Source organism: Anomaloglossus baeobatrachus, chromosome 1 (assembly GCF_048569485.1).
Source record: "Anomaloglossus baeobatrachus isolate aAnoBae1 chromosome 1, aAnoBae1.hap1, whole genome shotgun sequence".
Classification (NCBI taxonomy): domain Eukaryota; kingdom Metazoa; phylum Chordata; class Amphibia; order Anura; family Aromobatidae; genus Anomaloglossus; species Anomaloglossus baeobatrachus.
In genome coordinates this window covers 606,870,887-606,883,053 of record NC_134353.1, presented here as the reverse complement: position 1 = coordinate 606,883,053, position 12,167 = coordinate 606,870,887, and positions in this window count along the sequence as shown.

Genomic DNA, 12,167 nt, shown 5'->3' with positions numbered 1-12,167 from the left:
TGTTTGCTGTGTCGCTCAGGAATCACACTCAGTGCACATCTTCAGGCTCTTTATTAGGTGGTATTGTCAGCCATTACATCTATCTCTGCTGCCTGCACTCTGTCTGCAGTACCAGCGAGTTCCCACTTGCTTATGGTGCACACATACAAGTAGTGCGTCCCCTAGAGGCCATACAACATATAGCTACACAGACTACAAAGTGAACACACCAAAAAGAGGAATAAAAACCTCCAAAAGTTAAGCAAAAACTCACAGACTAATGGCAGAAGATGTAAACTGCCCAGGCCAAAAAGACTAATGCCCTGCCAGGATGCAGCAAGACCTCCATTAAATGGAGACATCACAGGTGCAAAGAGAGATGGTAGTAAAATTGCACACTTGTGGCTTGCATAGGTCACTGTTCACACACACAGGCACACAGTATCTGTTAAGCAGCCTATTAGTTACGCCCATCACAATCGATGCAAGCGGGCTACGCCAGTACTATATATGTACACCATGCAGGGACAGTGACTATAGTATACAAGGCCTAACATAAAGAGGCTGGCTGCATCCTGTATAAAATATTCTGTGCAAAAGAATAAATAAATATATGAGGTATTGGTAGGTAAAATGGCCATAGTACGGTAAGCCCACAATCCACGTCACGGATCCTCATGTTCAGACTACAAAGTGACAAACACTGCAGTCCGGCATGCGCCTCCTCTGATTGGCACCTCACTGTCAATGTACAATCTCTATTGAGAACATGGTGTGGGCGGGGGAAGGTCTCTGAACGATGCTACATGACTAAACCTAAAAATTCTGATTGTGTTAGGTTATGTGCCCATGGGAGCTTGGTCCTGCGGATTTTGCCTCGGAAAACCTGCGGATTTATCTGGATTTTCCAGATAAATCCGCAGGTTTCAGCAAGTACAGACACTCCCCATGTTATCCTATGGGACATGGGGAGTGCTGTGTTCACGTTGCGGTATGTGCGGTTGCGGAATATACTGTGGATGTCCCGCAGCCGCACATAATTGTATGTCAATTATTCCTGCGTATTTACATGTGGAAATCTGCCTTGGTCCCATACTTACCTGCCGTGATAGCAGACACCTGGGCACTTTCTCTCGATGCAGAGGACGGCAGGGGAGCTAGGAGAAGCAAGCAGGAGGTGGGCGGGGCCTGCACGAGCTCCGGTCATGTGACAGCTGGAGCTAATTCAGGCCCACCCACCTTCTCCTGCACAGTGCAGACACTGACAGACACAGCCGGAATGTGAAGTGCTGTGTGATGGAGGTAAGTATGAACCCCCGATCACTCAGCACTTGTTCTGCTTTGAGGATGCAGTGCCGAAGCCATGATACTGTATCATCAATGCAGAATGCCCGCAGCATATCCGCAGGACATTCCGCAATAAAACCGCAGCATATCCGCAGCATGAAAACAGACAAAGTTGTGCTGCGGTTTTCTGGGAGCTCCTGCAGAATGTCCTGCGGATATAACCGCAGGACACTTTTCCCGTGGGCACATAGCCTTAGAATGGCTGCACATTGTAATCTAAGTGATACATCAATGGAGTCAGGATCTCTTTACCTAAATCATGTTGCTCTCAATTCAGGAAGCAAAAACCTGCTGACAGATTCCCTTTCTAGGGCTGGCATCCAGATTATGTTACAAGTCAGGACAGTACATCTTTGGTCCAATAAGACAGAAGACATGAAGATGCTTCTGGTAAACCCATTTACATGCATCCATTAAGTGTAAAGGTTGCTTTACACGCAGCGACATCGCAAGCAATGTCGCTGGTGAAAGCACTCGCCCCCATCGGTTGTGCATCGTGGGCAAATTGCTGCCCGTGGCACACAACATCGCTAGGACCCATCACACGTACTTACCTGCCTAGCGACGTCGCTGTGGCTGGTGAACTGCCCCCTTTCTAAGGGGGCGGTTCGTGCGGTGTCACAGAGACGTCACACGGCAGCCGTCCAATAGAAAGGGAGGGGCGAAGTGCAGCCGTAAGAAAGTGACGCCAACCTCGTTGCCGGAGGACGCAGGTACGGTGTTGTTCGTCATTCCTGGGGTGTCACATGTAGCGATGTGTGCTGCCTCAGGAACGACGAACAACCTGCGTCCTGCACCAGCAACGATATTTGGGATTAGAACGATGTGTCAACGATCAACGATTTGGTAAGTAATTTTGATCGTTAGCGGTCGTTTGTACGTTTCACATGCAACGGCATCGCTAACGAGGCCGGATGTGCGTCACGAATTCCGTGACCCCAACGACATATCGTTAGCGATGTCGTTGCGTGTAAATTCCCCTTAAGAGTACCAGGGGGTGCCATAGCCAGCATCTAACACCAATAAAAAGAGGCAGGTGATTTCTTTTTTTTAAAGTTCAAAATATGACCAAAATATTGAAAGAAATTTTGATTCTTGCAAGTAATCTAATCAATATTCCAAACAGGTCCAATAATTTGTCTTCTGTATTAATACAAACTTGCCTAATTTCCAGAGTCCACCGATATTTATGAGGCTTTCTTATATATAACCAGCATTAGGCTCCATCGAGGTTTTTTATAGTTTTAATAGCAAAAATGGTATTGTTGAGTAAAGGGAAAAAAAAAACTTGATTAAAATATTTCTTTGCCTGTAAACCCAAGGCAGGATTACGAGCTGCTCGCTCAGATGCTATGCACTCTCATTTGTTACAGGGTTACCATGGAGACGTGCTCTTTTCAAGTACCGGATAAATTGTTAAGAAGTACATCTTATTTTGATTATATGCTGCAGGCTCTTGTAAATAAATACTTTACTATCATAGTAAACATTTCATTTGTTTTGCATAGCAGCTTATCCATTAAAATCCAATTTTGCATTTCTCCTTCAAATAATTTGCATCGAACTGGATTTTAGCAGTCTAATTAAAAAAAAATACAAAAAATACAAAAAAATATCCTTTATGAGCACAAGAGATGGCTTTTAAAAGCTTTTCTGCCAACGTCGTGTGCGTTTTGTATTCATATTCTCCTAGAAGCCGATATAAAATGCAGCTTTTACCGGCGTTATAGAGAAATTAGATCGTAATTACACAAGTCAAAATGTCAAAATAAAGACTGACAGCAAAGTGTGGGCCGTATTCACACAAAGCAGAAATGCTGCATGTTTCTGATGCTTTTTATCTGCATTTTGTATGCACTTATCCATACCATAACACATAATAATTGTTTCTGATTAGTGTTTTTAATTTGTTTTTTAATGTTTTCTCACTTTATTTTATTCTTATTTTTTTTATTTATATTTGGAGTGAATATTTGAAGCAGCATTTATAATAATTTTTTTAGTACAGGAAAACTTTGACTCTGCACTTAAAAATGCAACTATGATTTTTTTATGTGTTTTTTTAGCCTCCGCAAAGAACCTAAAAAGAATAAAATGCACAGTTTAACATCATCTTCAGACACATTGTTTTTTTTACAATCACAGCCATGTTCAAATATTGCATTTTTTTCTGCAGCCAAAATCTACCCTTTCAGCAGTGAAAAAAAAGCTGCTTTTTAGGTTTTACTGTATTTTTGCTGCTTTTTTTGTTGCGCTTTTTGGCTGCGTTTTTGTTGTGTCATTTGTCTATAGTGTATGTTTAATAAAGTTAGTTTTATGCCTTGTGAGTGACTTGTGCGAATCTCACATCACATCACCCAGCACAGCCGCACGCTCTCCGGACAGGAGCGGATAAGCTGCATGTATTTCTATGCAGCTGAGACGCTCCTGTCAGGAGAGTATGCGGCCGTGACGGGTGATGCGATGCGAAACTCACGTGAGTCCCTCACAAGTGTGATTCCAGCCTAAAACTAACTTTATTAAACATACACTATAGAAAAATGACACAACAAAAACACAGCCAAAAAGCGCAGCAACAAAAGGCAGCAAAAATGCCGTAAAACCTTAAAAGCAGCTTTTTTTTTTACTACTAAGGCTGGAGTCACACTTGCGATTAAATCGCACGAGTGCAATGCGAGAAAATCTCGCATTGCACTCGGACCAAAGTTAATCAATGAGGCAGCTCCGATCTGCTATTTTTTTCTCAGTCCAAATCGGACTGAGAAAAAAATCGCAGCATGCTGCGTTTTGGTGAGTTTCTCACGCGAGTCTCTTCAATGCAAGTCTATGGGTACATGAAAAAAAACAGATGTCACACGGACGGCACACGGACCATCCTAGTGACATCCGTTTTTCTCAATACATTTCTATCATGTAGCAGAGAACACTGTAAATGCTCCTGTACATAACAGTACATGAGTAGCAGCTGCTGAGGAAAAAAACTGATTGCACACTGACAGCATACTGACAGCACACTGATGAAATGTGAGAAGAAAGCGTCCTGCTTTCTGGCATGAGAATCGGACCGATTTTACACTCGCAAGTGTGATTCCAGCCTAAGGCCTCCAACACACATCCGTGCCATCGATACGTGTTTGGCATTTTTTACACGTACCGGAGACATGTGCATACATGGACCTATGTATTTTTTTGGTTTGGACACAGGTAAGTATTTTGGAACGGAACGTGTGTCCGTTCCGTACTTACGTGTGTCTGTGTGTTTGTCACGCTGACATGTCCACGTGTTCTCCGGCATCACGGGTGTCACACGGCCCGCACCCGTGCCACATGGATGTAGTGTGGATGCGGTCCCGTGTGACACCCGCTGGAGAATACTCACGTGTCAGAGAAAAAAATAACAAATCTTTACTCACCTTCTCCAGCCCTCCTGTCTCTGCTGTCACTTGCTGCCGAACGCCGCTCATTATACTCATTCAACATTCACTTCACTGTGGCGGAAGTAGCAGCGGGGAGTCGGCAGGGCTGGAGACAGAAGATCGGCACCACGGACAGCAGCAAGGACCACGTGAGTATGCAAATTACCGGTTCTCCGTGTGTTATTGCGGATAGCACAGGGAGAACACACGTGGCCTGCACATACTGGAGACACGTACTTACCTAACGCAACACGCAGGGAAAATACGTGTCTCGCAGCACGTGCGTGATTTTCACATGAGTGTGGCAGAGGCCTAAAAGGGGTTTTGGCTGCAGAAAAAACTCAACGTGTGAACATGGCTGTGACTGTATAATGCATAATGCACCAAAAATGCAGTGGTTGCATCTTTTTCACTCTCATTGCTTTCAATGAACAAGCTGACATGCTGCTTGTTTAAAAAACGCAGCAGTTTTCCATTTCAGGCAGGAAAAAAAAGCATTCGTGATTTCTGAAATCTCCCAGCTTTTGTCAATAACCTGAAGTGAACTGCAATATTTCCATCATTAAAGGTGTCAAAAATTTGAGCCTAGCCTATGGCTCCGGGTCTCCCAGGCACAGGAAAGATATATATCTGGATGTAAACTGCTGTGTATGTATACTACAAGTATCAGAAAGTCAGCCCACCATTTGGGTTTTGGACCATGGATTTTTTTGTATCGGTTTCCTTTAGGGCTCCGTATTGATTTTGCAGAGTCTTTGACAATACAGGTCATAATCAGGGACATAATGCCCACAGTCACAGAGATCGCCACTGTGACCAGGCCCTGCGTGCAGGGGGCCTGCTCGCCCTAGCCCCTGATACAGATGGATATGTGTCCGAGGGCACGCATCCAGCTGAAATACATCACAGCACTGAGACCTGTTGGGTCCATGCACTGTGATGTGCCTGCTGCTCATTAAGGCTATGAATATTCATAGCTCCCCCAGCACACAATCCAGGGCATGGGGAGCAGAGATTATTCTGAAAGCTGCCAGTGCTGTAAGTGTCCACGCATGACACTGATGTCTTGCACTGCGCTGCTTACACGCTGGTCAGTTGCCGGCATGCCAGCATCGCAGGAGGATGACGGGAGGAGCACAGGGCAGGTGAGTACAATTGTATATTTATTTTTTTTACTGTGTGCTGCACGGTGGGAGATACGTATTTTTTGGACCATAAGACGCACTTTTTTCCCCCAAATGTTGGGGGAAAGTGGGGGGTGCGTCTAATGGTCTGAATGTAGGGCATGGCTGCGGGGAATGAGGGTGCTGTGGTGGAGCGGGTCATCGGGGGCACGAGCAGGCAGCAGCGCCTGCCGTGACCACGTGGGCCCGCTTATTACATATGCACGCCCATCCTCCCGCCCATCTCTCAGCGCTGAAGCCGAGGCTGATAGGTGGGTGGGATGATGGGCGGGGAGGCGTGCATAATTAACAGCCGGCCGTGATCACCCCTGGCAACTACAGCCTGGAGTGATCATGCTTGGCTGTATTCACTGCCCCCCGTGCATCATCATCAGCGCGGGGTGCAGTAAATCAATGTACTCACTGTTCCCCTGCAGAACCGCGATGTCCTCCAGTCTGCCTGCCGCGATGTGTGGACTGGAGACTAGCGGTGCTCACAGCGATGACGTCATCGCTGTGCGCACGTGTGTCTTCACAGCCGCGCCGGCAGACTGGAGGACGATACATTGCAGTGCTGCAGGGATCGTGGCCGGCTCAACACAGCGCTGCCGGCACAGACAGGAGGAGGAGCGACGCTGCGTGGAATGAGGAAAGGTGAGTGTAAACGTTTATTTATTTTTTTGTGTGTGCCGCAGGATGGGGGTATATGAGCAGGATGATGGGGGTATATGAGCAGGATGGGGCCATATACCAGGATGATGGGAGTCTATGAACAGGATGATGGCATATAGCAGGAAGATGGGGGTATATGAGCAGGATGATGGGGGTATATGAGCAGGATGATGGGGCAATATACCAGGATGATGGCAGTATATGAACAGGATGATGGCATATAGCAGGATGATGGGGGTATATGAGCAGATGATGGGGGTATATGAGCAGGATGATGGGGTCATATACCAGGATGATGGGAGTATATGAACAGGATGATGGCATATAGCAGGATGATGGGGGTATATGAGCAGGATTATGGGGGTATATGAGCAGGATGATGGGGGTATATGAGCAGGATGATGGCGTATATGAGCAGGATGATGGCGTATATAGCAGGATGGGAGCACATACCAGGATGTAGTATATAGCAAGATGGGGCTATACCAGGATGAGGGACATAAATATATACACAAGGCAAAAGGATCATTACCAGGATGGGGTACCTTAGTAGAGAATTTGGGGATATTACCGCCATAATAGTATCAGCAGCAGATCCTCGCCCCATAACAGTATGTCATGACCAAAATTTTATTTTCCTATTTTCCTTCTCTAAAACCAGGGTGCGTCTTATGGTCCGGTGCGTCTTATAGTCTGAAAAATACGGAATATAGCATGATGGGGTCTATATACCAGGATGAGGGGGCTATATAGGTTGATGGAGGCTATATACCAGGATGAGGGGGCTATGTAACATGATGGAGGCTATATATCAGGATGAGGGGGCTATATAGAATGATGGGGGCTTAAAAGCATGATGGGGGCTATATACCAGTATGAGGGAGCTATATAGCATGATGGGGGCTATATACCAGAATGGAAGGCTATATACCAGGATGAGGATGACTATATAGCATGATGGGGGACATATTTACCAGGATGGGGGACATATTTACCAGGAAGTGGACCCCAGGATGGGGGATATTACTGCAGAATGGGGGGGGGACATGTATGTCTTTATAGCATATAGAATGCTACAATGGCCCATTCATCTGCCGAACATACTGTATGGGGGGGGAGGGGGGGCTCAGGCTCAAACTCTGCACCAGGGCCCAACAGACTCTACTTAGAGCCACGGGTCATAATAATATTGTTTTTGGAATGGAAAAAAATCAACACTTGAATCATTGTTTCTTAGATTTTGCTTTTACAGCATTTCAACTTTACATGTCAGCTTTTTTCTTCAGGTCTGTACGATTACGGAAATACCAAATTTATATAGGTTTTTTATGTTACTGCTCTTACACAACAAGAAAACATCGTATTCTCAAAGCCATAACGTTTTTCTTATTTTGTCTGCGGCGCTGTGTAAAAGCTTGTTATTTGGAGGAAGAGTTGACATTTTCATTGAGGTCATGTTTGTGAAGTCTCAGTTCTGTTTTTTGTTTTTTTAGGCCACATTTACAAGAAGCAGCAATGCTGCCACTGTTTTTTCTTTTTTTTCTCTACAGTGTTCCCGTGACATATAAATGATATGGTACCTTTGTTTTGTAATTTGATATGCTTACAAATTTATATTGTTTTTATTTTATTATTTCCTCACATTAAATTTACTTTATTAAACCAAAAAATGTGGGGGGTTTTTGTATTCTAACAGTGATAACTTCTTTATTTTTCACTCATTCACTTTTACTCAGTTTTTGTGGGAAAAACTGTAGTTTTTAATAGTACCATTTGGGGATAATATATTAATTGCTTTGTATTCCATTTCTTTTAATTCAATTTCTTCTATTTTTTTTCTCTATTTTTTTAAAGCACCACTAAAGCATTTTGGTTTTTTTTAGTGCTGGAGTGGTGCTTTAAATGTAAGCTCCCTACCCCCCGGTCATATATTCACCTTCCGCCATCTTCACAGATTCAGCTCCGCTCCCGTGACGCCATCTTGTGCCTGTGACTTCTTACTGGCCAGAAATCAAAAGTTAGGTCACAAGTATGGATAAGCAAACCTGAACGGTAAAGTTTGGGGTTTGAAACGGACATCCATTGTTCAGGGCTCGACCTCAAACATGGACTTTTCACTTAATTACATGTCCAAGTTCGTTCTGATGCTGAATAAAGCTTGTAGAAAGACTGCAGTGCAGGCAATCAACACGATTTTGGCATGGGGAAGATGCCTGGACACTGCTGTGAACAAAATAAATAAATAAATAAAATAAATAAATAAAAATGACGTTGGGTTACCCCTGTTTTTGATAACCAGTTAAGGTAAATCAGACAATTGTGGGCTGTAGCCCTCTGCTATCTGCTTTACCTTGGCTGGTTATCAAAAATAGAGGGGACCCCATGCTGTCTTTTTTTTTTATATATATATATATATATATATATATATATAAATTATAAACAAATAAATAATTTAAAAAAACGGCATAGGGTTTCCCCTATTTTTGATAACCATCGAAGGTAAATGGTTATTTGGCACTTCCCAGTCTAAAAATAGCAGACCAAAGCCAATCCAGAAGATGTGCCAATTCTGATGCCTTGCTCTGCTTTTCCTGACTGCCCTGGTGTGGTGGCAATCAGGGTAATATTTTGTGGGTTGATGTCAGCAGTGAATTGACAGCTGGCATCAAGCCCAGGGGTTAGCAATGGATAGGCGTCCATCAGACACCCCATTACTAACTCGGTAAGTGTACAGTTAAAAAACACAGACAAAGGAAAAAAATAGTTTATTTGAATAAAGACTTCCCCACACTCCCACGCGTAAGGGAGAAGTGTGACCCGGAAGGAGTCTGCCGCCATGACAGCACCTCGGTGAGTACACCGCGCTCGCTCCTACCCCTCTATCCCCTCAACAAACGTTTTTAATCTCCAGATTCCGGTCCCCATTGACTTATATGGGCACCGGATTCCGGAGCGTATTGGACTCTTTTTAAAATCTGGTAGTAATCCACCACTCCCGTTTTTTTGGGGATTCGATCAGCTCTAATCTCCCCCTTATAGAGAGAAAAAGTGACCTCTGTACACAACACAATCCACTATACCAAAACCAATAATACCATATACAAGGGATAAATACCACCACACCGTGACCAGACCACATATTACCACCAAATAGTGACCAAAAACAACAACATACAAGGGAGAAATACTGCCACACCGTGACCAGACCGCAAAGTGACCGGATACCGTGACCAGACCACATATTACCACCAGTGACCAAAAACAACCACATACAAGGGAGAAATACCGTGACACTATGACCAGATAACATAATACCAACACATAGTGATCAAAAGCAACCGCATACAAGACAGTAATACCACCACATCATAATTACACCACATAGTAACCGAATATTACCACATACAAGAGAGAAAACCGCAACGCTATGATCAGACCACATAATGACCGAATTTAACTACATACAAGAGAGTTAGGGGGGCTTTACACATTGCGACATCGCTTCCAAAATATCGTCAGGGTCACGTCGTTAGTGACGCACATCTGGCGCCGGTAGCGACATCGCAACGTGTAAATCCTAGGTGTGACGATAAACGATCGCAAAAGCGTCGAAAATCGTTGATCTGTGTAGCGTCATTCATTTCCATAATGTCGGGTCGACCGCAGGCACGACTTTGTTTGTCGTTCCTGCAGCTCCACACATCGCTGTTTATAAACCCGCAGGAGCGACAAACATCTCCTTACCTGCGTCCCGACGGCAATGCGGAAGGGAGAAGGTGGGCGGGATGTTATGTCCCGCTCATCTCCGCCCCTCCGCTTCTATTGGACGGCCGATTAGTGACGTCGCAGTGACGTCGCTGTGACACCGAACGCACCTCCGTCTTGAAAGAGGGATAGTTCGGCAGTCACAACGACGTCGCCGAGCAAGTATGTGCCTGTGAAGCTGCCGTAGCGATAATGTTTGCTACGGCAGCAATCACCACATATCGCATGTACGACGGGGGCGGGTGCTATCGCGCTGGGCATCACTAGCCGATGCTAACGATGTTGCAACGTGTAAAGTACCCCTAATACCGCCACACCATAATCAGACCACATAGTGACCAAATAATACCACATACAAGGGAGAAATACCGCGACACTATGACCAGATAACATACTACCAACACATAATGATCAAAAGCAACCACATACAAGACAGTAATACCACCACATCATAATTAGACCACATAGTAACTGAATATTACCACATACAAGAGAGAAATACTGCAACACTATGCCCAGACCACATAATGACCAAATATAACTACATACAAGAGAGTAATACCGCCACACCATAATCCCACCACATAGTTACCGAATACATCACATACAAGGGAGAAAATACAGTGACACTATAACCACACCACATAATGAACAAATAATACCACACACGAGATAAATATCAGTACAACATGACTAGAGAACATATTACTACCACACAAGGACATATAATACTACAATAATGATCATGAATAAAAACTACAATGCTAATAAAACTAATATTATCATCAATAACATTATACACAGGAGCTGTGTATATAGTGTATAGTGTGTGTGTGTGTGTGCATGTAATACATTGACTTACCAGTGACATCTCTAGTTGAAGTTATTCATCTTCGCTTTTTCTCTTCATCCGGCGCTGACCGTCATCACTTCTTCCTGCCATGACGCGACTCTGCAGAAAATAAGTCACCTATAGCTGATCACTCCCAGAGCACATTGCACACTCTATTTCCCCAATTTCTACACTATGTCAGACTCTTGTCCCCCATTGGAGACAGTATTCTCAAAATTAACTTATATTTCATCAGTATTAATGTCCCCTAATTTGTCCCTACAGTAATTATGTCCCACGTGCCACCATAAACTAATAATGTATGTCCCTCATTCTGGCCCCTTTTATTTAAGAAACAAGTGGAATGAGAAGGGGTTGTTAATTGCTTCCTGCACTAAATATCTCCACACACACTGCTCCTCTCCAAAATAGCCCCACAAAGTGTCCCTTTCCATAATGTCCCCTCAAAATATGCCCTTTCTATAATATCTCCCACATACTACATTCCTGTATAAATCCCCCCCACTCCTCATTATACAATGCTACCTTCCACAATCTCCTTCCTAGATGCCTCATAATGTCCCCCATTGCCCTATAATGTCCCAATTTGCTTCATAATGTCCCCCACTACCCTATTATGTCCCCAACTGCCCTATAATGTCCCCCACTGCCCTATAATGTCCGAATTTGCTTCATAATATCCCCCACTGCTCTATTATGTCCCCCACTGCCCTATAATGTCCCCCGCTGCCCTATAATGTCCCCCACTGCCTTATAATGTCCCCCACTGCCCTATAATGTCCCCCACTGCTCTACAATGTGCCCCACTGCCTTATAATGTTTTCCACTGCCCTATAATGACCCCCACTGCCATATAATGTCCCTCACTGAATTATAATGTCCCCCACTGCCCTATAATGTCCCCTACTGCCTTATCATGTCCCCAACTGAATTATAATGTCCCCCACTGCCCTATAATGTCCCCTACTGCCC